Source organism: Rhinatrema bivittatum, chromosome 7, assembly GCF_901001135.1.
Source record: "Rhinatrema bivittatum chromosome 7, aRhiBiv1.1, whole genome shotgun sequence".
Classification (NCBI taxonomy): Eukaryota; Metazoa; Chordata; class Amphibia; order Gymnophiona; family Rhinatrematidae; genus Rhinatrema; species Rhinatrema bivittatum.
Window position 1 is genome coordinate 253,866,196 of NC_042621.1, and position 27,589 is coordinate 253,893,784.

General features: G+C 43.7%; 1 protein-coding gene across 4 annotated transcripts in view; it reads right to left on the minus strand.

Annotated features, from left to right (window-relative positions):
- Positions 1–27,589, minus strand: part of FANK1 (fibronectin type III and ankyrin repeat domains 1) — a 211,103-nt gene that overhangs the window by 180,703 nt on the left and 2,811 nt on the right. The window lies entirely within an intron of this gene.

Genomic DNA, 27,589 nt, shown 5'->3' on the forward strand with positions numbered 1-27,589 from the left:
GTAGACAGAATAAAAGGACCTGTATGTATAGAAGCAAGTTTGCTTATCGTAAACAGTGTTTCCATAGATAGCAGGATGAATTAGCCATGCTGTCATGGGAACTGTCAATCAGGTCCAGGAGGCGGAGCTTCCAAAGCGATGTCAGAGCTTTGCTCGAAGGTTGCGCGTGGTTTCCCACACTCGGATCAACTCTCCTCAGTCTGTGATAAAGCAAGCGTGGTCGTAGCCTAAGACGGTCGACTGTGCAGGGAGGCGGGCGGGTCAGCATGGCTAATTCATCCTGCTATCTACGGAAACACCACTTACGGTAAGCAAACTTGCTTTTTCCCGTCAATAGCAGGGCTGAATTAGCCATGCTGTCATGGGAGTCCGAAGCTCCCTAACATGCTGCGTGGAATTGTGTCAGTTCGTATCATGTGTGCAGCATGTTGGCGATTATGTGCCAGTCAACGCTGCCAGTGGTTCCTTTAGTGATTGTAATAATGTACATCCCAATTTGGCATTGCCTGCCATCTGCTGGTCTAAGCAGTAATGGGAGGTGAATGTGTGAAGAGACGCCCATGTGGCGGCTTTACAAATGTCTAGCGGTGGAACGTTTTTTAAAAGAGCCAATGAAGCTGCTTCTGCTCTGGTTTGATGAGCGGTGGGAAGCAAAGGTAACTTGGACTGCCATTTGTCATAGCAGAAAAGTATGCACTGAGTAATCCAGCTAGAGATAGTTCGTTTCACCACTGGTAAGCCAGGGGCATTTGGATTGAATGAGACAAATAGTTGTGAAACTCTGTTAGGGGATTGGGTTCATTGTTTTTAGTAAGCCAATGCCCTCTTGCAGTCCAATGTGTCAGAAGTTTCTCACGGTCGTTCTGATGCGGCTTCGGACAGAACGTAATTAGTTCTATGGATTGGTTGAGATGAAATAGAGATATCACCTTCAGTAGAAAGGTGGGATGGGTTCGAAGGAGTACTTTATCATGGTAAAACTGAAGATATTTTTATTTATTTTTTTATTTATTTTGGGTTTTTATATACCGGCATTCGAGAACACAGTCCCATCATGCTGGTTCACATAAAACAAGGGTGCATCGTAAACATAAACTAAAACAATGGTGCGGAAAAAGGCAGTTACATATAACAGGGTGATTAGAACTTGGCAGAGAAAGAAGAGAAAGGACAGGTTATTAATTCAAACATGTGAACGATAGTGGAGATGGTTAATCATGGTGTATGTGAAGGTAAGGATGGGCGTGGATGAGATAGATCAGTTTGAGTCCGGGAATGCTTGTGTGAATATCCATGTCTTTAGTCTTTTTTTGAAGGTTGAGATGCATGTTTCCAGTCTGAGGTTTGAGGGGATGGAGTTCCATAACGGTGGAATGGCTGTGGAGAATGCCCGATCTCTTAGTGTGATGTGTCTGGTAGATTTGGGCGGTGGTACCTGTAGCGATCCTTTGTATGCATCTCTTGTTGGTCTTGATGAATTATGTAGTTGGAGAGGGATTTGTAGGTCGATGGGAGCCAGTAGGTGGATATTTTTGTATATGGTAAGGATGGCCTTGTATATTATTCTAAAGTGTATAGGTAACCAATGGAGGCTCTTTAGGATGGGGGTTATGTGATCCCTTCTCCTGGAATTTGTCAGTATTCGTGCAGCTGCATTTTGTACCATCTGAAGCGGTTTGGTGTAAGAAGCGGGAAGACCAAGTAGGATGATGTTACAATAGACTAATTTTGAAAAAATGATTGCTTGCAGGATGGTTCTGAAATCTTGGGCATGGAAAAGAGGTCTAATTCTTTTCAGCACCTGTAGTTGGTAGAAACAGTCTTTGGTTGTTTTGTTGATAGTGGCTTTGAAATTCAGGCGATTGTCAATTAGGACTCCTAGGTCTCTCACTTGTGTGATTGTTGGTGTGTCTTGTTGTGTCGAGGTGATGGTGCTGTTCTCAGAGGTGATGAGCAGGAGTTCAGTTTTGCCGGAATTTAGTACCAGGTTTAGGCTGGTAAGGAGGAGCTGAATTTTTTGAAGGCATGTGTTCCAGTAAGTCAGCGTTTTTGTAAGGGAATCCTTAATGGGGATCAGGACCTGGATATCATCAGCGTACAGGAAATGTTTGAGGTTGAGGTCGGTGAGAAGTTGGCATAACGGTATGAGGTAAATATTAAATAGGAGACAGGGAAGAGCCCTGTGGGACTCCTACTGATGAAGGGTGTTGTGAGGATTCTTTGTTCTGTAGCTTGACCTTATATCTTCTGTTGCTGAGAAATGATATGAACCAGGAGAGTGCTGTGCCTGACATACCTAAGGAGGCTAGCTGGTTAATGAGTAGGGAATGGTTAACGGTGTCAAAGGCTGACGAAAGGTCCAGTAGGATCAGTAAGAAGGCTTGTCCTTTATCAAGGCCCAGGATGAGGTGATCTGTTAAGGAGATGAGGAGGGACACCGTGCTAAGTGTTTTGCGGAATCCGTATTGTGATGGGAATAGGAGGTTGTTTTCTTCTATGTAGTTTGAGAGTCGGGTGTTCACCAATTTCTCCATGATCTTGGCTATGAAGGGGAGGTTGGTGATCGGTCGGTAGTTGTTTGGGTCATTAGGATCTAGGTTTGGTTTCTTGAGTAGTGGTTTGAGCGAGGCCAATTTGAGGTCATCTGGGTAAGATCCTTGTGTTATTGAGCAGTTTATGATGTCTGACAGGGATTTGGAGATCGTGTCCGGAATTGATAGAAGCAGTTTCGAGGGGATGTGATCTGATGGGTGAGAGGATGGTTTCATTTTCCGTAGAATATATGTAGATATGGGGTATAATGTACCAAGGCCTGTAACTCGCTAACCCAGCAAGCTGAGGTGACCGCAACTAAGAAAACTATCTTCCAAGTCAGGTATTTGAGATGCGCCACGTCCATTGGTTCAAATGGGGGTAGCATCAACTGTTCAAGTACCAGGTTGAGGTTCCATGGAACGGGTGGCTTAGCGACTGGAGAGCAAAAGTGAGAGAGCCCTCTGAGGAATCGCGAAACCATCGGATGATGGGAGATCGGATGACCATCATGGAGCCGGTGAAAGGCAGCTATAGCACTAAGGTGGACCCGGACAGAAGCCGAGGCAAGGCCTGCTACGTACAATGTATGTAGATATGTCAGAAGCATGTCCGGGGTGCATGTGAGTGGGTCCGCCCCATTTGACATGCACCATGCCGCATAGCGTCTCCATTTGAAATGATAGCTGCGTCTTGTGGATGGCTTTCTGGAGGCCAAAATTATGTTTTGTACTGAAACTGAAAATCCTTGTTCAGCAAGAAGGAGCCGCTCAAGCTCCACTCCATCAGATGTAAGGAGGTGTAGAGTGGGTGCAGGAGAGAGTCCTCCTCTTGTGATAGTGGGTCTTCTTGATTCGGTAAGCAGAAGGGCTCCGCTGTTGAAAGTCGGAGGAGGTGCATTTACAACGGTTGACACGGCCACGCTGGTGCTACTAGAATCAATTGTGCGTCGTCGTGCATGCACTTTTGTAGTGTTTTGGTGATGAGAGGAATGGGGGGAAACGCATACATTAAGGCTTCCGTCCATGGAATTAGAAAGGCATCCTGGGCGGTCCTGTACGGACTTGGCCAGACCGAGCAGAAACAAGGTGTTTTCCAGTTGGATTCCGTGGCAAAGAGGTCTATTGTCAGTGTTTTCCACCGTCGGAAGATCTCCTCTGCTATGATTGGGTTGAGAGACAATTCGTGAGGTGAAACACCCTGCTCAATTTGTCTGCCCTAGTGTTGGAGGTGCCCGGCAGGTAGGTTGCTTGCAACTGAATTGAGTTTTTTCCCGTTCATAGCAGAATGGTGAGGGCTTCTTTGCAGAGGATCCATGAGCCTGATCCACCTTGTTTGTTGATGTAAAACATGGCTATCTGGTTGTCCGTGTAGACCATCACCCAATGACCCTGAAGGTGAGATACAAAGGTCTTTAATGCATATCGTATCGCTCGAAGCTCTAAGAGGTTGATTTGATACAACTGTTCCTGTTGTGTCCACAGGCCTTGTGTCTGCAGATGATCGAGATGCGCCCCCCAGCCTTTGCAGGAGGCATCCGTGGTGAGAACGGCGTTGTGAGATAACAGTAAGAATGGAGCACCCTTGCTGAACGTCCGTGCACATAGCCACCAGTCGAGTTCCTTGCACATGGCTGATGTTAGGGATAGAGTCTTCAACAGGGGTTGGGAATGTTGTTGCCATTGGTGTTTGAGATCTCATTGGATGTGGTGCATGTGTAATCTGGTTGTGGTTATCGCATGGATGGCCGCTGCCATGTGTCCCAACACTGTGAGAATTTGCAGGGCCGAAGGCATCGGGGTGTGGCCTAAGCGTTGGAAGAGATGACGCATCGTGATTCTTTTACATCTTAAACTTAAGGTCCGTTTTACAGGAGACTGCCGGTAGCGTGAAGGGTGACTCCCACGAACGTTCAAGAACTGAATATAGCACCTTATGCGCTGGGAAAGCTGTGGGTTCTGCCGGAAGGTCGAAAATTTTTAGCAATCCTAGGGTATCCATTCTAGGGTCTGGTATCTTTTGTATGTCAAGGTTGAGAGCCTTCTCCATTTTTTCCAGAAATTTGGGATAAGTAAGGTCCTCGAGCAGAGAGTACGGTTCAGCCGGTTGTTCCTCTGGTTCTGAGGGATATCCCGTCGACGAGTCAGGAGTGGTAGTGTGACCCGTCAGTGACATGGGGTGGGAAGGAAAATCCTGCGGTGGTGGTATTGTGGTGGGAATGGGAACATTCACTGGAGTCGGTGGTGAAAGTATCGGTGAGGCCGGTCCCGAGCGTTGTGGAGAGGACGGTGCTGTCCTGGGAGAACTAATCAGCATCTTGTAGGTAGCCGTATGATCTCAAAAAATCCCGCCAGGGAAGTTGATAAAGTGGAAAATGCCTCCTGTATCTGTGGACATATCACACAACAGAGAGATCACATCATTATATAATGTATAATCATTTATTAAACATCATAACACATTCACCTGTGTAAACATGTTAAAAACTAAACTAGCACATTCATTCCATAATCACACTCATTCCATCTTTAAAAACATATTTATGCACAAATAATTTATGTTTATCTGTATAAACATTCAATTAAATACATCAGTATGTATACAACAATATCAATACAATGTCTGGGTGTATTAACTACTATTCAACTGAAGCTCACTAAACTTCTTTTAGCTATAGGTCTTCTAAAACCTTTGTCCAACAAAAGATATCTTCGTTTCGCCTTTCAATTAGGCTTCCTCAGGACTAATGAATCTCACAGTGGACAACTTATCCGTATAGTAGCGCCTTCATATTCATATATATCTCACAAGGAGGCTTTCTTGTTGATTAATTACATCTCATAATTATTTAATAATGTATCCACACACTGAAAAATTAAAATAAAATAAAATAAAATTAAAAAATTATGGATACATTATTAAATAATCATGAGATGTAATTAATCAACAAGAAAGCCTCCTTGTGAGATATATATGAATATGAAGGCGCTACTATACGGATAAGTTGTCCACTGTGAGATTCATTAGTCCTGAGGAAGCCTAATTGAAAGGCGAAACGAAGATATCTTTTGTTGGACAAAGGTTTTAGAAGACCTATAGCTAAAAGAAGTTTAGTGAGCTTCAGTTGAATAGTAGTTAATACACCCAGACATTGTATTGATATTGTTGTATACATACTGATGTATTTAATTGAATGTTTATACAGATAAACATAAATTATTTGTGCATAAATATGTTTTTAAAGATGGAATGAGTGTGATTGTGGAATGAATGTGCTAGTTTAGTTTTTAACATGTTTACACAGGTGAATGTGTTATGATGTTTAATAAATGATTATACATTATATGATGATGTGATCTCTCTGTTGTGTGATATGTTTACAGGCTAATCAGAGAGTTTTTGTAAATAAATTACCCTCTGTATTAATTTACCATCCTGTATCTGTGGAGGCATGACTGGGTGGTGTGGTAAGCCCCGGCGCGGCAATGCCGCTAACAGTATATCAGAGTCTGGCAGGGGCGTATTAGCATCCCGAGTATGAGGTGAATCCAACGCCTTCCATTTCTTTGCAAGCGGCTCCTGTAAACTGTGTCCCTCAGAGCATGCTTTCGAGATAGAAGACAAGTCTGAGTAGACCCTGAGAGACAAAGATGACAAGGAGGGAGAGTGAGGAGTTTTAGGCACCGGAAAGAGATCTTCACTGGAGTCCGCCGAGAGCTCCATGGGGGAACATTGCCGTCCATGGGAAGTGTGATGTCGCTTCCGAGGTGGAGGGTCAATTGCATGTCTATCCCGTAGCTTCTTTCGCGGCTTAGGGTCACCTGAAGGTGTTTGTGTCTTTAATATGAAAGACGCAATGATTGGTGTTAACTGCGTCAATTGCGTCGTAATCTTCTTTGAGGTTAACTCAGTGGGCTTGCTTTTGCGTCGATGCATCGACGCAGTGATATGCATCGATTGCGTTGATGCAGGTTGCGTCGATCGGTGCGTCGTTGTCAACTCACGGCGCGATTCTTCCGGTGCCGTGGATGCATGCGTCGGTGGACACGAATATAGAGAGCGCGTCATCTGCGGTGCGTCGATAGATAACGTAGATGCAGGCCGCGCCGCGGCTCTGTGCATCGGAAGGCCTCTGAGCCCCCTGCTCGATTAATGGCCGCTTCGTCGACACAGTCGACTCCTTTCGACCCTTTACTCGGTCCCGAGTAGGGTCTCTGCCCCTGGACGGCTCCAGGCGCGTGTCCTGTCTGGAATGGCCTTCAGGCCTAGACGCGGACGGCTCGACCGAGGCCACTCGGTGTTGCTGGGGTAGCGCCATTGAAGCTGGTCCCGGCGATGATCGTGCCTCGGAGGGGGGGGACGTACGAACCCGTCCGGCCCAGTTTTAGGGCCTCAATCTTGTCGGCTCTCTGCCAACGCGCCTGCGGGGACATTTTGCCACAGTGGGAGCAGGTTGCTATCGGGTGGGCTGGGCCCAGACACCAATAGCACCTGTCGTGTTCGTCCATTCGGGACATTACCTTCCCGCAGGCGCAAGGCTTAAAGCCCGATGGACGAGGGTCCTTTCTGTCCTTCATTCCGATTTGATTAAAATTTTTTTTTTTTTTTACACAAAAACTGAGGAGGTCTGGAGCTCCGCATGCGATCCCGCGTGTGGATAAAACAGACTGAGGAGCGTTGATCCGAGCGCAGGAAACCACGCGCAGCCTCAGAGCAAAGCTCTGACATCGCTTTGGAAGCTCCGCCTCCCTGACATGATTGACAGTTCCCGGACCTGATTGACAGTTCCCATGACAGCATGGCTAATTCAGCCCTGCTATCAACGGGAAATACTTAGTAATTAGTTTGTTATGCTTACACTATTTCTGGTAATTCAACTGTCTAAAATAATGTAAAAATCTATAATGATTTACAAAAGTTTTGCCCAACAATATAAATTACAAAGGGGAAGGAGAGGCTAAGACATATAGATAATTTCAATGCATGGCTCAAAACTTGGTGTAAGGAAGAAAGTTTTGGATACATTGGGGGCTGGGGCCATGTAAGGAACAGTAAAACGCTCTATGTCAAAGATGGCTTACATCTGTCTGTGGCAGGAAAAAAGATCCTAAGTGATAAATTCAAATCCTATGCCATAAATCCGAAAAGCAAAATGGGTGGCAGAAAGAATTTGGAATGTCACCCTCAATATCTCCAAGAAATGGATGAAGAAAATAAATGTCAGCTGAATAAAGCAGAAAAGAAGTCCAAGAAGAGCAGTAATCTGAAGGAGAGAAGCTGGAAAGCTATAAACACAAATGCTTATAGCCTGGGCATTAAAATCCCAGATCTGCAGGCTCTAATGGTAGAAGTGGACCTGGACATCATTGCTGTTACAGAAACATGGTTCATGGAGTCACATGCCTGGGATACAGCATCTCAGGCTATAACTGGACAGCAAAGCTGGACAGGGGGCTGCAGGCTTCGAGTCCCAACCAGCCTTGATGGAGCTTCCTCCTCAGAGGAACCGGCAATGAGCACTGTATCAGTCGGAGGAAGCATGATGCCCCACTGGGCATCGATGGCCTCCCAGGAACCAATGCCAATTGGGTCAGTGACACACCGATAAGCACATTGAGCCATTCCAACAGAAGTTCCAGCAGGGAAAGCACGGGCATCGGCACCGTCAATGCTACCGGCTCGATGCCCTGCTGCACCCACTCCACTACCAGCTGGACTTTGCAATCCAACTCCTCCTCGAAATATGCCGATGCCAATACTGATTGGGAGACAGGAGTGGCTAGATCTTCCTCCGATCCCCGAGGTGGATTGGCAACTATCACCAGTACCAGTGGAGACTGTCGCTGACCCCAGGAATTGATGGAGGATGGGCAACCTTGCCACGGGGTCGCTTCAGAGGCATCATGGCATGAGCCGGCGGCTTCCCGAGCCCAGCACTGTGCATCGAAGGTGACTGGTGCTGATGCTTCCTCAGTTTCCCTCAGTTCTTTCCCTAGTGCCAAGGTTAACGATAAACCCAAAGTCCTCGACTTGGAAGAGACCAACAGGGGTCAGTCCCCGATGCCTCTATCTGCCGGCAGCTTCGGCAGAATGGAGGGCCCCACAAATGTTGATTGCTCAGAGTCCATTGGAGAGGCTCCCAGGTCCATCGGTGCAGGTGCTGCCAATGCTGATGTCGATGGCTCAGAATTCTTCGACCCGAAAACTTTCTCCATCTTATAAAGTCAAGCATGACATCCCTTAGGGGTCTTCTGGGCTCACAGGCAGAACCCCGGACACATCATGCGATGCCCCCAGGCAGAGGACACACACCTCTGGGGGTCCATAATGGACATGGTCCTTGGACACTTGGGGCATTGACCGAAACCCAATGAGGCCATGACGAACAAAAAAAACTGGAAAATAACGAGAACGGTGGGGCAGGCAGTCGAAGCCAGCGGGCACCAAGGCACTGCCACCAGAGGGGGAATGGACGTGAAAATAAAGTTACCGAACCGCCAAAAAACCTGACTAAGGGGCCTAAAGGATCCACAATCGATGAAATGAGAAAAAATCAAAAAAATACACTGTGAAAGTTTTCCAAGACAATTTTCTGAAGAAAAGCCAAGAATTCACTTAACCATAAGGTGAAAGCTCCGTGGAGAAAAGAGACTGCAGAGGGACCCCGCATGGACACATGGTATGGGGCATGCTAGGTATGCTCAGTGTGCACAGTCAAAGTTCCAGAAACTGACATAAGTTTTTCGTGCAGGGCTCCATCTGATGATGTCACCCATGTGTGAGGACTACCAACCTACTTGTCCTAGGAGAAACAAAAGTATAAGGAAAAAGAAACCAATTTGGTTCTCAAAGGATGTGTCTGCAAAAGTAAAGGCAAAAAGATCAGCATTCAGGAGGTATAAAGGATCCCAAAAAGAGGAACACAGGGAACAATACCTGGTGAAACTGAGGGAGATGAAGAAAGAAATCAGAAAAGCAAAAGGTCAAATGGAAAAAGGATTGCCAAAGAGATAAAGCGAGGTGACAACACATTTTCAGATATTTAATAGAAAGAAGGAAAGACCGAAGTGGTATAGTGAAATTGAAAGGTGACAAGCAGCAATGTGTCAAGAAAGAGAAGGAAATGGCAGAAATATTAAACAAATACTTCAGTTTGGTGTTCACTAAAGAAGACCCTGGAGAAGGACCGTTGCTAGTTGACAAGACCATAGATGGGAATGGGCTAGACACAACTCCTTTTACAGAAGAGTATATATGGGAAGAGCTAGAAAAACTGAATGTGGACAAGTCCATGGGTCCAGATGAGGTACATCCCAGGATACTAAGAGAACTCAGAGATGTCCTAGCGGGTCCACTAAATGACCTGTTCAAAAGATCTCTGGAAACAGGAGTGGTGCTGTGAGGCTGGAGAAGAGCAGCTGAGGTCCTGCTTCATAAGAGTGGTAGCTGAGAGGCTGGAAACTACAGGCCAGTTAGCCTCAACTTGGTGGTGGGAAAATGAATGGAGATGCTGCTGAAAGAAAGGATACTGAACTATCTACAATCAGGTAAGATGCTGGACGCCAGGCAGCATGGATTCACCAGAGGAAGGTCCTGTCAGACAAATCTGAATGATTTTGAATGGGTGACTAGAGAACTGGATCGAGGAAGAGCACTCAATATCATCTACTTGGATTTCAGCAAAGCTTTAGATAACGTCCTGCATAAGAGGTTTGTGAACAAAATGAGAAGCTGGGAGTGAGCACCATGGTGGTGGCGTGGATTACAAACTGGTTGACTGATAGGAGACAGAGTGTAATGATAAATAGAACCTACTCTGAAGAGAAAGCCATGTTAAGTGGAGTGCCACTGGTTCTCTTCAGTATCTTTGTAAGCAACATTGCGGAAGGGATAGAAGGTAAAATTTGTCTGTTTGTAGATGATACCAAGATCTGCAACAGAATGGACATGCCTGAAGGAGAAGAGAGAATAAAAAGTGATTTACAAAAGCTTGAAGAGTGGTCAATGATTTGGCTGCTGGGGTTCAATGCCAAGAAGTGCAGAGTTATTCTTCTGGGATTTGGTAATCCAAAAGAGCTGTATGTGATGGAGGAGGGGAGGCTGATATGCATGGACTGTTTTCAGATCTGGAGCCCTTATCTTAAAAGGGATAGAGACAGGATAAAGACAGTCCAGAGAAGGGTTACCAAAATGATGTGGGGTCAGTATCAGAAAACTTTTGAAGACTGACTGAAGGATATGAATATGTATACCCTAGAAGAGGAGAAGCACAGAGGTGATATGATACAGATCTTCAAATACTTGAAGGTTTTAATGATGTACAAACATCAAACCTTTTCCATTAGAAATAAATCAGTAGTATTAGGGGTCACGAAATGAAACTCCAGGGAGGATGTCTCAGAACCAACGTCAGAAAATATTTCTTCATGGAGAAGATGGTAAATGCCTGGAATGCCCTTCCAGAGGAGGTGGTGAAAACCAAAACAGTGAAGGAATTCAAAGGGTCATGGGATAAATACTGTGGATCCCTAAAGGCTAAAGGAAGGAAATAAAGAAAAGAGTGCAAGGGGGTAACTTGCTGGTGCAGTGGTTACTACACTTAACCAATAGGCCTTGATACTGTTAATGCATTCCCAGCAAGGCTCTGTGTTGCGCTGGAGGTGGACCCTTGGCCTGGTACAGGACTGGTACGGCCCTCTGGAAGTTCCCAGGGGGCGCCTGCTGCCAGGAGGCGGAGCACACAAGGAGAACGAAGCTAGCTGGAGCTTCATTAATAACAGTCCGGGGGCTCCTTGGGTTGAGCCCTTGGATTCCAGACCGCCTGGACTTAGGTCGGCCTCTGAGGATCTCCCGAAGAGGTAGCAGAGAGGTGTGCCCAACACGAGCAAGGGTGTGTGGCTTGTGGAGATTAAATGGACTAGACTGGAGCGGAGAGAACCGGAAACCAATGGAGTAAGACAGGAACTGGAGGTCCTCCGGTCAAGATAGGATGCGCCTTCGGATATATTTTTTTTAATTTTTATTATGAGTTTTTGCATCTACGGCCAACTTCTTTTCAAATTCTCTCTTAGCCTGTCTTATCAATATCTTATATTTAACTTGCCAAGTTTATGCTTTATTTTATTTTCTTTCGATGGATCCTTCTTCCAATTTTTGAATGAAGATCTTTTGGCTAAAATAGCCTCTTTCACCTCACTTTTTAACTATGCCAGTAATTATTTGACCTTCCTTCCATCTTTTCTTATGGTATGGAATACATCTGGACTGTGCTTCTAAGATAGTATTTTTTAACTATGTTCACACCTGTTGCACACTCTTAACTAGAGATGTGAATCGTGTGATCGATCGTCTTAACGATCAATTTCGGCTGGGAGGGGGAGGGAATCGGATCGTCGCAGTTTGGGTTTTTTAAATATCATGTAAATCGTGTAAATCGAAAACCGGCACACTAAAACATCCCTAAAACCCACCCCGACCCTTTAAAATAAATCCCCCACCCCCCGAACCCCCCCAAAATGCCTTAAATTACCTGGGGTCCAGTGGGGGGGAGGGGAAGGGGGAGGGGGAGGGCGGGGAAACCGGCACACTAAAACAATCCTAAAACCCACCCCGACCCTTTAAAATATATCCCCCACCCTCCCGAACCCACCCAAAATGCCTTAAATTACCTGGGGTCCAGAGGAAGGGTCCTGGTGTGATCTTTTACTCTCGGACCTCCGGTGCGTTGTAGAAATGGCGCCGGCTCCCTGGGACAAAGTTAAGGGCAAAGGCGCCAATATGGCGCCTTTGCCCTTAACTTGTCACAGGGAGCGACCGTCGCTCCCTGTGACAAGGTAAGGGCAAAGGCAATAGACTGCCAGAATGGCGCCGATCACCTTTGCCCTTACCTTGTCACAGGGAGCTACCATCGCTTCCTGTGACAAGGTAAGGGCAAAGGCGATCGGCGCCATATTGGCAGTCTATCGCCTTTGCCCTTACCTTGTCACAGGAAGCGACGGTCGCTCCCTGTGACAAGGTAAGATCGGCGTCATATTGGCAGTCTATCGCCTTTGCCCTTACCTTGTCACAGGAAGCGACGGTCGCTCCCTGTGACAAGGTAAGATCGGCGCCATATTGGCAGTCTATCGCCTTTGCCCTTACCTTGTCACAGGAAGCGACGGTCGCTCCCTGTGACAAGGTAAGATCGGCGTCATATTGGCAGTCTATCGCCTTTGCCCTTACCTTGTCAAAGGAAGCGGCGGTCGCTCCCTGTGACAAGGTAAGATCGGCGCCATATTGGCAGTCTATCGCCTTTGCCCTTACCTTGTCACAGGGAGCGACGGTCGCTCCCTGTGACAAGGTAAGGGCAAAGGCGATCGGCGCCATTTTGAAACCTCCAGCACCGGCACCAGCACGATTGAAGGGATGGCTCCTGGACCCCCCGCTAGACCACCAGGTACATCTAAAAGGTTTTGGGGGGGGTCGGGAGGGTGGGAGAAGCAAAGGGGTAATTTGAAAAGGGTCGGGGTGGGGTTTTTTTTCGGGCCATCGGCGCCTTTTTATCAGTGGTAGCCAAAATGGCGCCGATGGCCCGAGAGCGGGAGATCGCGCCGGGGAACCCCCCCCCCCACTGGACCACCAGGTAATTTAACATTTTTTTTGGGGGGGGGGATCGGTGGTGTTTTGTTTATCTGCTCAGGCCTCACTAAAAATTTAACAATGTGAATTGGAATCGGAACGATTCCAATTCACAATCTCTAACGATCCGATTTTTCCCTCCCACCATCCGAACCTGATCGTTAAGACGATCGGGTTCACGATTCACATCTCTAGTGGACATCCTATAATCCCTCTCCTCTCACAGAACTTACTACATTTCCAATGTGAAGCATATTTTCCCACTTTTTTCTAATAAACCACAATCAAAGTGGAATCACGTACAATCTACAAAAAAAAAACACTTTGTAAAATAACTTAATTAACTTAATTTGTGTTTAACTAGACCTCTCACATTCAGCAATAAAAAGTAAAGAGTTCTTCATACATGGCTAATGATCGACTTACTAATGCGATTGGTGTCCCAATATAATCATACACCTCACTGTCATCGCCACAGTCACTTTCAAAATCAAAATTTTTCTTCTTTTTTAAATAAATACAATTAAAAGATGCTTATCAATGTTATAACTTCTCACTGGATTCCCCACTTTCTAATAGCCAGAAGAAAAAAAAAAGGAGGTGATACTGCCTCTGTATAAATCTCTTAGACCTCATTTGGAGTAATGTGTACAATTCTGGAGACTGCAAAGGATATAAACAATATGGAATGGGAACAGAGGGCAGCTACTAAAATGGTCACTGATATTCATCATAAAGCATATGGGGACAGACTGAAGTAAAGAAGGGAAAGGGGAGAAAAGATAGATACATTTAAATTCCTCCATAAATTAAATGCACAAGAGACAGGTCTCTTTCAACGGAAAGGAGGCCTGGAACGAGGGGTCATGAGATGAGGTTAAAATGAGGAGTAATCTAAATAAACATTTCTATTTAGAAAGTGAAGTGGACACATGGAACAGCTTTCTAGGGTAGGTGATGTAGATGGGAACAATGTCATTCAACAAAGCATAGGACAAGCATAGTGGGTCTCTGCAGGAGGAAGGGATTGTAAAATTAAGTGGGGAGGTGAGGATGAACAGACTGGATGGGTTGTATGGTCTTTATCTTCTATCATGTGCTATGTTTCTATAATCTGATGACAAAGATTTTTAAAGCTCTCATCAATATCCTATGAGACCCTATAATCTCTAGAAGGAAAGTCCCTTTCACACAATGCAAATATTAAGATCACCTCAGTAAATAAATTTGAGAAATTGAGATCATACCAGCAAACCCTAAATTAAGAATGAGACTCATTCCTGTTATGGCCTGTATATTAAAAAAAATTAATTAAATAAAATCCAAATATGGAGTATAAATGGACACAATCTCAAACAAAAACAAAATCCACCTTAATAAATGCACACCACCAAATAATCTAAGACCACTATACTGGTTTGTGAGTGCCGCAAGGCTCTTCCCTTTCTCCAGTGTTTTTCAATATCTTTGTACAACCGTTGGGACAATTGATTCAATTGCTGGATATCCAGAGATATTTATATGCTGAGGATATCCAGCTGGAGATTCCTCTATGTATCACATCTAAAGATGTGAATGCAAATGTTTTAAATTTAATGTTAAAATGGGAATGATAAGTAGAATGGATTAAACAGAATAAGTTACTTTTGAATTCCACTAAGACTGAAATTCATGGTAACATCCCTTAATGCATGACATTTATTCTTCAAATGCCTATACAAACTGTGATTCCTCCTTCGTTATGTCATAGTACATCCCTGTAAGAAGATTTACATTCGATGCACAAAACACAAGATCAAGGTGTGCCTGTTGGAACATCAAAGCTGCTCGAATGCTAAAAAACTGCGGACTCCGATGGTCCAACACTGTTTGGACTTTAACCATGACTTTTCACAATTAAGGTGACGGGTGTTGGAATATGTTCAACCTCACTAGCAAGGTCGTGATCATCCCACTAAACTTAAAATGAGAGAATAGTCTTGGATTTGCACGCCACATGCTGTTCAGCCTATGGGACTTAACAGTAAAACTGAATGGAATTCTGTCACTTGAATCTCCTTTTTCGGATTGGACTATGTTTGTTTAAATGGTACTGAGACTTGGTATAGTCATTTCTATTACAAAATCATGACAGCCAAAAGATGCTATAGCCATTTTGCATGTGTGTCTCAGTACGATTGTTCTGATTGATTTGCTCAAATTTGATTAGTACCTGACTTTTTCGTTTGTTTCTGTTTACTTAGCGTGCCATCAGAGACATAGAAAACAAGTGGTTAAGCTTTCCCCCTGATGAAGGAATTTGTCCGAAACACAGTCCGGTGTTCAAGATTCATTTAGATCTATGGGACTATCATTACTTGGAAATTCATTTTGAACATCATTCTCAGCTCTAGATAAGTACTGTTTTAATATGCAATATATAACAAAAAAGAAAGAAAAAATTGCCACACGAGTTACAGACTTACGAAGCTATGATTATATAGAGGGCTTTTTTCACTGAGTAAAATATTTTGATCTTTGCAGCCATAGTATTATGATCTTTAGACTATTTGGTGGTATGCAAATTTACATATATTAAAGTGGATTTTGTTTGAGATTTTATGCATAAACAAACCATCTTGGAGACATTAATCCCAGGAGACAGACACTAGATAAACGTGTTTCTTAGCCTACAAGATAGATAAGCAAGTTGCTGTATGTTTGCATACAAATGTTTTAGCTTTCTAGTAATGCGGAACTTCATTCCCAGGGAGCTCTACTTATTAATCAGCAGAAGCTATATCTGGTGAAAAAATATATAGTACAGGAAAAGTATAAAACAAAAACAGTATGCATAAAATATTTTTATGGAAGCTATGGGATGATTACAGCTTTCTATAGCCTTAAAGATCTGAAATTATTGTCAACTTCCCACTGTGATTCATGCTGTAAGTCAAGCTAGAATATGTTGTAATTATATCAATAAGCCCTGTACTTAAGTATGAAGAAGCAGAGGCTTTGGATAAGTATTCTCTCTCTTATTTCACTCTGGGTGAATTGTACTAAAGGATTTTTCCTATTCTTTGCATCTAGTTCAAAGTTTTGCCTGGTTCTATTACTATGTAGAATGATAAATGGCTTTAGGGAAAAGATAATGGGGTAAATAATCAAAGGCATATAGAAAAATATCGCACAAATTATTTGACTAAATGTCAGCTTTTTGAATACTGGGGCATTTTCTGGGTAGAATTGAGCCAGATAAATCATTATTTGGCTAAAATTTAGCTGGATAAAAAAGGGCATTCCGAGGAGGCTCTGTGTGGGGTATTGTTATCTGGCCAATGCAGCCAATTTCCAGATATATCTGGCTAAGTAGTAGAACTTAGTTAGCAACCTCAGGGCAGTCTTAAAGATATCTGGCCAAATATACCCAGACAACTTGCCACTTAACCAATATATTCAAAAGATATCTGGTTAAGTGGCTGAGGACTCGAACAAAAAAATAAAACCTTCAGGGCCTTTAGGCCTGATTCCCAGCACCCCATCCCTTAATAGTACCATCATTAATTGCTGCAATAGCATCTGAGCCCCCCACCCCAAAACCCACCAAATAAAAAAATATATAGCAGCAGCTAGAGTCTTGGGGCCACTCCCCCCCCCCCCCCCCACACACACATTTTTTTTCATCAAAATCTGAATCTCACCTGCCTAATTCCACCCCTACCACCACCCTTTCATCCCCACTCTTGCCCCGATCTCCAAAAGTCCTGCCACGAGCAAGGTCTAGAACAGGTAAATGTGAATCGGTTATTTACTCTTTCGGATAATAGAAGGACTAGGGGGCACTCCATGAAGTTAGCAAGTAGCACATTTAAAACAAATCGTAGAAAATTATTTTTCACTCAATGCACAATTAAGCCCTGGAATTTGTTGCCAGAGGATTGGTTAGGGCAGTTAGCATAGCTGGGTTTAAAAAAGTTTGGATAAGTTCCTGGAGGAAAAGTCCATTAAATGTTAGTAAACAAGCTGACTTAAGGAATAGCCACTGCTATTATTGGCATTAGTAGCATGAGATCTACTTAATGTTTGGGTTCCTGCCAAGTTCTTGTTGGAAACAGAATGCTGGGCTTGATGGACCTCGATCTGACCCAATATGGCAACTTATGTTCTTATGTTCTAACTGCACTGCAATGAATCCTAACAGAGCTGGTCTTTATTTATTTATTTATTTATTTATTTAACATTTTTATATACCGAAATTCATGTAGCAGAGTTACATATCACTTCAGTTTACATTAGAACATTAACATGCATGTGAGAATGCGATTACATTGAACAAGGGAGATAAACTTGGATCAAAACGGAAATGGGGAAATAAAGTACAAACGAATAAATAAAGGTAATAAGATTCTTTAGAGGGGATAAGACTAACCTGGCTAAGGATCTAGGCGCATACTGGAATAATTAAAGTCACTGTACATGGAGCATATATTTGGATTGGTTGACTGCAGAGTAGGAAAGCTAAACTGATATATAATCTGAGGGAATCTGATAGAGTAGCTTGTAGGATAGTAAGGGAAGTAAGAGGGAATTATTGGTCTAAATTAAAAGCTTATTCAAATAGCCAGGTTTTGAGTTTCTTTTTAAAGGTGATTGGGCATGGTTCTTGCCGGAGTTCTGGAGGTAGAGAGTTCCATTGCGCAGGGCCCGCTGTGGATAGAGTTCGTTTATTTAAAGATGTCTTGATGTGTGGGGCGAGGAGAGTATCTCTAAAGCTATAAGTCTTTAGCCCAGACTCCGAGATGTAGAAGGTAAGTCAAGAAGTTTTACTGTGAAACATGAGAAAGGATCAAGGGTATTGCTCTTACACTAGCTCAGGGTAGGCAAATGTGGTCCTCAAGTCCCGTAAATAGGTCTGGTTTTCAAGATATTCACAATGAACATGCGTGAAATAGATCAGATGCAAAATCTCACGCATATTCATTGTGGATATCTTGAAAATCAGACCTTGTTTGCGGCATTTCAGAACCGGAGTTGCCTATCCTGGCATTAGATGCTAACCCTTCTCCACTTCGATCCATGGGATTTTCTGAATTTTCTAGAAGGCAGAAGAACCTGAGATAATTGGGAAGAACTATATGGTGCCCTGCTCCTGGACCTCTTCTTAAGGTGCCAGTTCAGAGGAATCTGACCAGAAAAATAGAACAAGTCAGGCACCAGAAAGAAATGGAAAAAAAGGGGTGCCAGGAAGGAAGAAACAAAATGAGAGGCCCCATGAGGGGAAATGACATGGGAAAGGAGCAAGTGGGATTATAGAAAGCTAACTATATATAGGGAAGAGCAAACTGAGAAAGGGTAGGTAAAGGAGAAAAGTTTCAAAAGCTGCTTCTTAAAACCTAAACTGAAATCTTTAGCACAAGTTGAACCTGAACTAATTGCAGAAGTGTACATTAACTTGTACCTACCACAACAATTTTCAGTTCAAAGTTTTTCCCACTGCACAAAATAGAGAAAAGGTCAATCCCACGAATGGGTTACACAGCTCTGCCAGCAGATGGAGACGGAGTAAAAGATTACTTCATGGCTATATAGTCCCACCCCGACATCAGCTCACCAGCATTCTCTGAAAAAGCCAAACTGTGGACAAAACTGATTATACTTGAATAATACTATTAACAATCAACCATGCATGTTTCCCAACCAACAGTAACACTGAGCTCAGCCAAAAGAAGGAACATAGTTAGTAAACTAAGGGCTAGAGAAGCCACTTACCAGTTTTCAACAAAGAGCAGGAATCATACTCTGCATAGCTTGCCCAAAGAAAGGCTAACCACAAACTAAAACATTGGCAGCCGAGGGTGGGTTAGGGATTGACCTGCCCTTACTAGAGGAAAGGGAATTATCAGGTAAGAAGTAATTTCTAGTGATGTGCAATCATTTTTGCCGAATTGGACTATTTCAAAGAAATAGTCCAATTCAGCATGGGTCGGAGGACCCGAATCCCGAGACGGATTTTCCCCGAACGACCGGTGCCATCTTAGAAAATGGCGCGGGCCATCCATTGCTCCTTCCATGTGACAGAGGCCGACCAATAGCACCGGTAGCCCCTGTTACATGGTAAGGGCAAAGGGCCACCGGCACCATTTTGTTTACTGGCTGCCGATGACCCGAGAGCGGGAGGTCGCTCCCGGGACCCCCCCGCTGGACCACCACGATTTTAGGCAAGTTTTGGGGGGGGGTCTGGAGGGTGGGGGGGCTGTAAATAACTAACTTTTAGGGGTTGGGTGGGTTGGGGGGTTTTTCAACGAAACTTGCCGAGGAAAAAAAAAACCCGAAGGAAAACGAAGTTTTCCACGGGTTGGCCAACCTGTAGCCCGACCCGGGATAAAAAAAAAAAAGCATATCTCTAGTAATTTCTCCTTCCTCAGCGTTTGGGCAGTTCAAATCCCACAAGTAGGATGTATCAAAGCTAATCTCAAAAAGGACAGGAGGCTGCCAGTGGTCCAATCAATACTGCCGGTGCAAATGCAGTGTCATCCCTAGCCCTAATATTCAAGTGGTAATGCTCGGAGAAGGTGCGCAAAGATAAATTTCAGCAGGCTACAACAAACGAAGTTCCATCCATGATACTGCCTGAGCCCTTGTGGAATTTGGCTTAACCTGTTTCGGCAATGCAACCTCAGCAGCCACATAGACTACCGTAATGACTTCCTTAACCCAGCGGGCTATCTTTGCCCGCGTCAACGGTGCTCCCTGTTTACCTCCACCATGGAGTACAAAAAGGCGATCACACTTCTGAACTGTTTTAGTCAACTCCAAGTATCACAGTAAATGACATTTAACATCCAAGGAACACAAAAGATGGTACTCAGCTTCATCTCTGTCCCTGTCCAAGGTGGGAAGGGAAATGGACTGATTCAAATGAAATTCTGAAACCATCTTTGTCAAAAAAGAGGGCACAGTCCGAAGTTGAACCACACCTGGGGTCATACGGAGAAAAGGCTCATGGCAGGAAAGAGCCTGCAGTTCAGAGACCTAAAGTGCCAAACAGATTGCTACCAGAAAAACTGTGTTCAAGGTAAGCAGCCACAAGGAAAGAGTACACAGCGGTCAAAAAGCCGGATTCCTGACAAAGACACAAGGTAAACTGAGCTACCAAGGTGCAGCAAGAAGCAATTTACAAGTTCATTGTCACTGCCTCAAAGGTGTCTAATTTTTTGGACTCAACGCTTAGGGCAACAAGAACATTTCAAATCAACAAGAGGTTTTCAAATTTAGTTTATTTGGCTTCTTAAAAGTCAAATGTTCCTGTGAGATGCAATATGCCCTCTATCTGTAATAACTAGCATCTCCTCCAACACAGGAAGAGAGCCTTCTTTTATAATTAAAACATACAGTATTGCCGAAACTTCCAGAAAGATGTAACCGCCCACAAACACATGATGCTGTTGTCATGACAATCTATCCTGTATAGAAAATGCTGCTTAACTCTCTGCTGTTCACCGTCTCACAATCTTACTCCTTTACATATAGTCTAACCAGTCTTCTTGCTTTAGGCTAGCTTCAATCTTATCTTGAGCATCCTTCAGAGCCACACCTCCCTCTACCGGGATGGTGATATGTTTTGTTACAGAACACCACCAAGGAATCCACCTTAGAAAAACACAACTGCTCTCTGGCCTGCGGATCCAAGGGGTATAATCCCGCCAAATTGTGTCCCCTTTTAAAGAACACCTCTGGCGCACTCCATTCCAGATCAATCAACTCCTGGATTGCATCTAGGAGGGAAAAGAAACAAGAAGCCTTGTGTAGGGTGACCAAAACGGGATCCTTCTTCTGCATCCCCAAGGAGTCAGTCCCAGCCACAATGAGGGTCTTCAAGGTCTGAGAAATCAAGCTCAGCAACTCATCTCTATGAAAGAAATGGAGAAGAAGTTCTATATGGCTCCAAATCTGGGGGAATGCCACCTTCCTCCCAGGACAGCCACTACCATCATCATCAGTATCATCTTGATCCACCTGCATTAGAGTTCTGTCATATTACACTGTGCCATGAGGCTTGACCATGAGGACAGGCAGAGGATCACTCAGAGCACATGGACCTATCTTAGTAGGCACTGTCAATTCAGAAGACCGGCCCTGTAGAAATGTCTGCAATACCCAGAAAAACTCTACCCAGGAAAAGGAGGATGGGTCCATTCCAGGCCCCATAGGCTCCAACCTAACATCCTGACAGCTAGTGTCATCTGAAATTCGGCCCAGGGATTGATCAAGGGAAGGGACACCCCCATCATGTCTCCCTCAGTCCCACTCCTCTCAAACCGAGGAGATGGACCATCACCTGCAAAATCAGAGGGAGGTAAATCTCCCTGAGGATCCAGGCAGCACTGTCACAGGCTTAAAGAAAGTTCTGGCTGAATAGCCCTGATGTGGCATGCAGCACAAATAGATAAATGCTTAGGCTTCTTTGCCGCAAGTGCCATGGCTGTAAGCGTGCAGACTGGAAAAGGCTCGCGCCTAAATTATCCGTGCATATAAGCCGCACCCAAAATAGGCGAACAAAAAATGTGCATCCAAGTATACGCACCTAGGTTGCTCGTCCAACTAGACGTCCAAACTGGACACCCCAGTACTGATATTAAGGAAGATGCCTAAGTTGGATGCACAAGATCTGCGTCCAAAAGGAATAATGCCCAATCTGGATACAAAGGCGAGAATGGACACACAAATGGACATGAAGATGCGTGCCAACAGCCCACAGCAAAAAACACGTGAAATTACCTAGCGGCGTACCACGCGCCAAAAAGGGAGAAGCCTGGAAGCGGAGCCTAGCCAAACGGCTGCTCAATCCCCCTGGTCTGCACTACCCTCCTCACCTCACAGAACTCCCCACAGACATTAGTAGGACAGCCAAACACTGAGGAAACAGACCCATTCTCCTGCTTTATCTTTTTTTTGAAAGTAAAAAACTTTTACCTGAGCTCAGCCCTCCCTGGCTGAGAGCAGGAACAGGTCCCAGCAATGAGGGGAGAGGGCTAAAGCCTTCACCACCAATCCTCTCTCGGCCTGCAATTGCTAAATTAAATTTAGGTCCACACCACTCAAAGCTACCGGATTGAGGGCACTCTACTGAAGGAGGGACCACAAGGTTTCACCTCAGGAGACAAGTAGTGCTATATAGATGTTTCGTCTATCTCCTTTCCAACTTCTTTCTTCTTCTTTTTTTTTTTTTTTTTTTACCTCGTAGGCAATCCCCCAAAGAGAAATGTATGTCCACCATCTGCTGGAGACTGAGAATACTGGCAGGCTAATGTCAGGGCAGGACTACATGGCTATGACGTCAGCTTTTGCTCCGTCACCATCTGTTGGCAGAGGTGCATAACCCACTCATGGGGTCTGACCTGCCCAAACGCTGAGGAAATGTTCTGTTGTCACTAATGGAATTTTTATTTATTTATTTATTTATTTATTTACACAAATACAATTTATTTACACAAATACAATCACATGTTCACCTGTCCCTTGGTCGGACCATCAAATCATCAACACGACCTTCAAGCTTTCACAACATCCTCCACTTTCGTTCCCAAAAAACACTATTCAATTCAGGAAACCTTGTTCTACAGACCTTCTCATCAATCAGTTCACTAATGAATTATTACATCTCGATCTCTCCAACGCATCTACAGCCACCACCTCATGGTGCAACATCACCAAAAAGATCGCAGACATTACCTGCCCTTCCATCACAAAAGTAGTACAACCTTCGCCAGACAACAGGAAACCCTGGTTCACCCCAGAACTGAAGCTGCTTAAACAAGAGCTAAGAAATAAAGAACACACTTGGAGGAGAAACCCATCCCCCACAACATTAGCTATTTATAAAACCTCCCTCAATGCTTATAGGATCACCATACTGAGAACAAAGAGAGATTTTTTCTCAAAAAAAATACATCATTTCATATTTGATTCAAAAGCACTTTTCTCCTACGTTTCAGCTCTCACTAAACCATCACCTCCTACCATTCCTGATGATCAAGCACTCAACAAAGCATCAGAACTAGCAGAATACTTTAAGGATAAAATTGACAAACTGACTATCTCTTTCTCATCATCTTTTTCATATCCCCCTTTCCCTCACATTACCTCACCTCAACTAAATACAACGCTGGAAACTTTCGAGACCACTTCAGCACTTGAGATAGAAAACATACTTAAAAAAATGAAACCGTCATCTCATCCCTTAGACACAATTCCTACTAACCTTCTCATCGCAATAAGAAACTCCATATCAAAACCAATTGCAGACATCATTAACTGCTCTCTCTCCCAGGGTCTAGTTCCTGACCAACTTAAATTAGCCATTCTCAAACCTCTACTTAAAAAACCTAACCTTCCAACCACAGATCCAGCTAACTTCCGCCCAATAGCTAATCTGCCATTGATCGCCAAAATTATGGAAAAGATAGTCAATAAACAACTATCTGAATATTTGGAAGAAAACAACATTCTTGTATCTTCCCAGTATGGCTTTCGGAAATCGTTAAGCACTGAATCTCTCCTTATCTCTCTTACCTATTCTATTCTATCTAATATGGACAAAAAACAACCACATCTTTTGATACTACTAGATCTCTCTGCAGCCTTTGACACTGTCAACCATTCATCTCTATTAAAATGTCTGGCAGATATAGGCATTAAAGGAACAGTCTTCAGCTGGTTCAAATCCTTCCTAGCAAATAGACAATTCAAAGTAAAGATTAACAACAAAGAATCACAACCGATCCCTTCCAACCGGGGGGGTCCCTCAGGGTTCCTCCCTTTCCCCTACCCTCTTCAACATTTACCTCTTACCTCTATGTCATCTACTTACTAAACTAAACCTAACTCACTATCTCTACGCGGATGACATCCAGATACTCATCCCAATCTCAGAATCCTTACAAAAAACCTTGGCTCACTGGAACAATTGTTTGCAACAGATCAATCATCTTCTCTCCAGCCTTTGCCTCATTCTTAACAACAACAAAACTGAGATCCTAATCATCAATCAAGACATCAACATCAAACTTCTAAACCCAGCTGACCTACTCAACTCATCCACTCCCATATTAAATCACTCACCACATGTTCGAGATCTAGGTATCATGCTAGACAATCAGCTCAATTTTAAAAAATTCATAAGCACAACCACCAAAGACTGTTTTTATAAGTTACAAGTCTTAAAAAAATTGAAGCCTCTTCTTTATTTCAACGATTTTCGGATGGTCCTACAAGCCATTATTCTATCAAAAGTCGACTATTGCAATTCGCTTCTCTTTGGCCTTCCATATTCATCCATCAAACCCCTCCAAATGCTACAGAACTCTGCAGCCAGAATCCTTACCAATACGAATAAAAGAGATCACATCACCCCCATTCTCAAGCTCCTCCACTGGCTGCCTATAAAGCAAAGGATCCTATATAAAGTACTCACCGTAATTCATAAATCCATTCACAATATCTCTCCTCTTCAATTATGTAACCAACTACGCCCTCACTCCTCCTCTAGACCCATCAGAGGAGCATATAAAGGCACACTCTATGTACCTTCAACAAAATCCTCGCATCATAAACGTGCCATATCTACAGCAGGCCCCATTCAATGGAATGCGCTCCCACCAGACATTCGGCTTAAGTTCTGCCACTCTTCATTCAAAAAAAAACTTTAAACCTGGCTCTTTAGCCAAGATTTTCCAGGACCATGATCATCATTTTTTCCCCTCCAACCAGCAAGAACATATCTTCTTCACAAACCCCCATTTTCCATACCACTACCTACTTCGGTATCTAATCTCTTGCTGCAGGACACTTGAGACGTTCTCACTTATACGTTATAATTTTTATGCTCAATAAGACCTGTCAACTTAATTGTTTAAGTCTTTTTTTTTTTTTTTTTTTTTCTCCTTTATCTTTTGGTCATCAATGTTACAACGTTATCATTAAATTTTGAACTTATGTACACTGTTCCAAGTTTCATAACCTTGTTCTATGTAATGCCTTTTGGCAATTTTCATGTTCTGTTTCAATGTAAACCGATGTGATCTTTATTTCATATAGGAACACCGGTATATAAAAATAAATAAATAAATAATGGAATTTTGTGTTATTTGTGTGTCCATAGGATGAGAATTTTGGTCTATGGGTATGTTGAAGAAACCAGTCCTTCCATACAGCTGAAGGAAAGAAAAAGCAGTGAAAAGGATAACATGGTAACCCCTTAAAGTCAGAAGTAATGGTAATATTCACTGTATGGAAGCCCATGATTTGTTCAATATCTTGTGAAGAAGCTTCTCATCCATGTGAATAGTTCTTAGCTGGCTGGATATACCAGAAGATAAAGTTGCAAGTTTTTGTTTAGAATTTGATACAGTGTGTCAGTGTCCATTATTCAGTCAACCTGGTCATGGATATAGTCAAAAAATCATGGAGGGGAGTGAGGGGACATCCTCCCGGTCCATACTGCTAAGAGCAAAAGAGAATGGTGTACTGAGCATGCTGTCCCCAGTCAGGGTGACTACACCATCTGCATGACAGATTTTGAAAAACCCACACAAAAGATGGAATGGATGACCCTTAAACAACAGGGAATTCCCCCCCCCCCAATCATTTTATGTACCCCATGGGGGGGGGGAATTCCCTGTTGTTTAAGGGTCAATAAAACATCAAACAATAAAATCAAGAAACATAAAACATGAATAACAGTAAAAGCATACTAATAAAAAGAATATTTCAAAACAATTGACGAACAGAACATCCGATAATTAAAATGTAATTAAAAAGTGTTTATAAATTTCCAAACACCAATAAAAATTTCAAAATGGCAAACACATTCAAAGTTAATGCAAGTTTAGTGCATAGGGATGATATGAGCTTAGAAGCTCATTATCCTGCTTATTTAAAAATTAGCATGCACTTCATTTGTGTTTGAGTCACATGGCAGCAGCACATTTTCTATATTGTCACCCTTCGCCCCTGCCCATTCCAACTTATTTTTGTCATCAGCCTTGTGCCTCCTTAACTTTGAACTATACAACTAATGCCAAATACCCGCAGGCCTATAGTTATACTGATTGACTTTAGCAGGTATCTCAATAAAACTACAGATAATACAGAGTTCAAATAAAACTAAGTAGAAGATAGGAAATGCATAATCTGGGGGGTCATTTTCAAAAGGATTTACATGCTTAAAACTGTAAATGTACTTTACTCATGTAAATAGGATTTTGAAAATGTCTCTACAATGCCATTCACTTTTCAATAGGTTTTACACACATAAGTGCATTTTAAGCATGTAATGGTCTTTTGAAAATTGCTACAATAGTATGTTATATTTACATACATAACTCCTTTAAAAATTAACTCCCAAGAGTTCATGTTTCTGCAGTGGGGTGGGAAGACAGGGTCTCTGAGGAGAGAACTGTCTCACCAACCCACATTCAGGCCGCTGCAGTAAAGTGCGCTCAGGCTGAGCACACTGTTAGCCCCATTTGGCCGAGCAATTTCGACACGCTTTTTTTACCCCTTATACAGTAAGGGGTAATAGCGAGTGGAAAACGCGCGGCCAACCCCCCGAAACTAATAGCGCCCGCAACATGCAAATGCATGTTGATGGGCCTATTAGTTATTCCTGCGCGATTCAGAAAGTAAAATGTGCAGCCAAGCCGCACATTTTACTCTCAGAAATTAACGCCTGCCAAAGGCAGGCGTCAATTTCAGCCAGCACAGGGGAAGTGTACAGAAAAGCAGAAAAAAACTGCTTTTCTGTACACCCTTCGACTTAATATCATAGTGATATTAAGACAGAGGCCCCAAAAATAAAAAAAAAAATTAAAATTAAAAAAATTAAAAATCTGCCCATGGCCTGCAAGTTGGAAGATGGACGCTCAATTATGCCGGCGTCCGTTTTCCGAACCCTGGCTGTCAGCGGGTTCGAGAACTGACGCCGGTAAAATTGAGCGTCGGCTGTCAAACCCGCTGACAGCCGCCGCTTCTGTCAAAAAGGAGGCGCTATGGACGTGCTAGTGTCCCTAGCGCCTCCTTTTATCGCGGGCCCTCATTTGCATTTTTTGTTTTTCTGAATCGCGCGCCCAGGACAGTGGCCTAGGCGCACGCCGGGAGAGTAGGCGCTCGCCCGCTCTCCCATGGGTTTTTCTGTATCGGCCCGATTGATGTTAAACCTGCTCACATAGGGGTAGATTTTCAGACCGCGCGAATAGGCGTACTTTTGCTGGCGCATCAGGCGCAAGCAAAAGTACGCGGGATTTTAGTAGATACGCGCGGAGCCACGCGTATCCGCTAAAATCCGGGATCGGCGCGCACAAGGCTATGGATTCTGTATAGCCGGCGCGTGCCGAGCCGCGCAACCTACCTCCGTTCCCTCCGAGGCCGCTCCGAAATCGGAGTGGCCTCGGAGGGAACT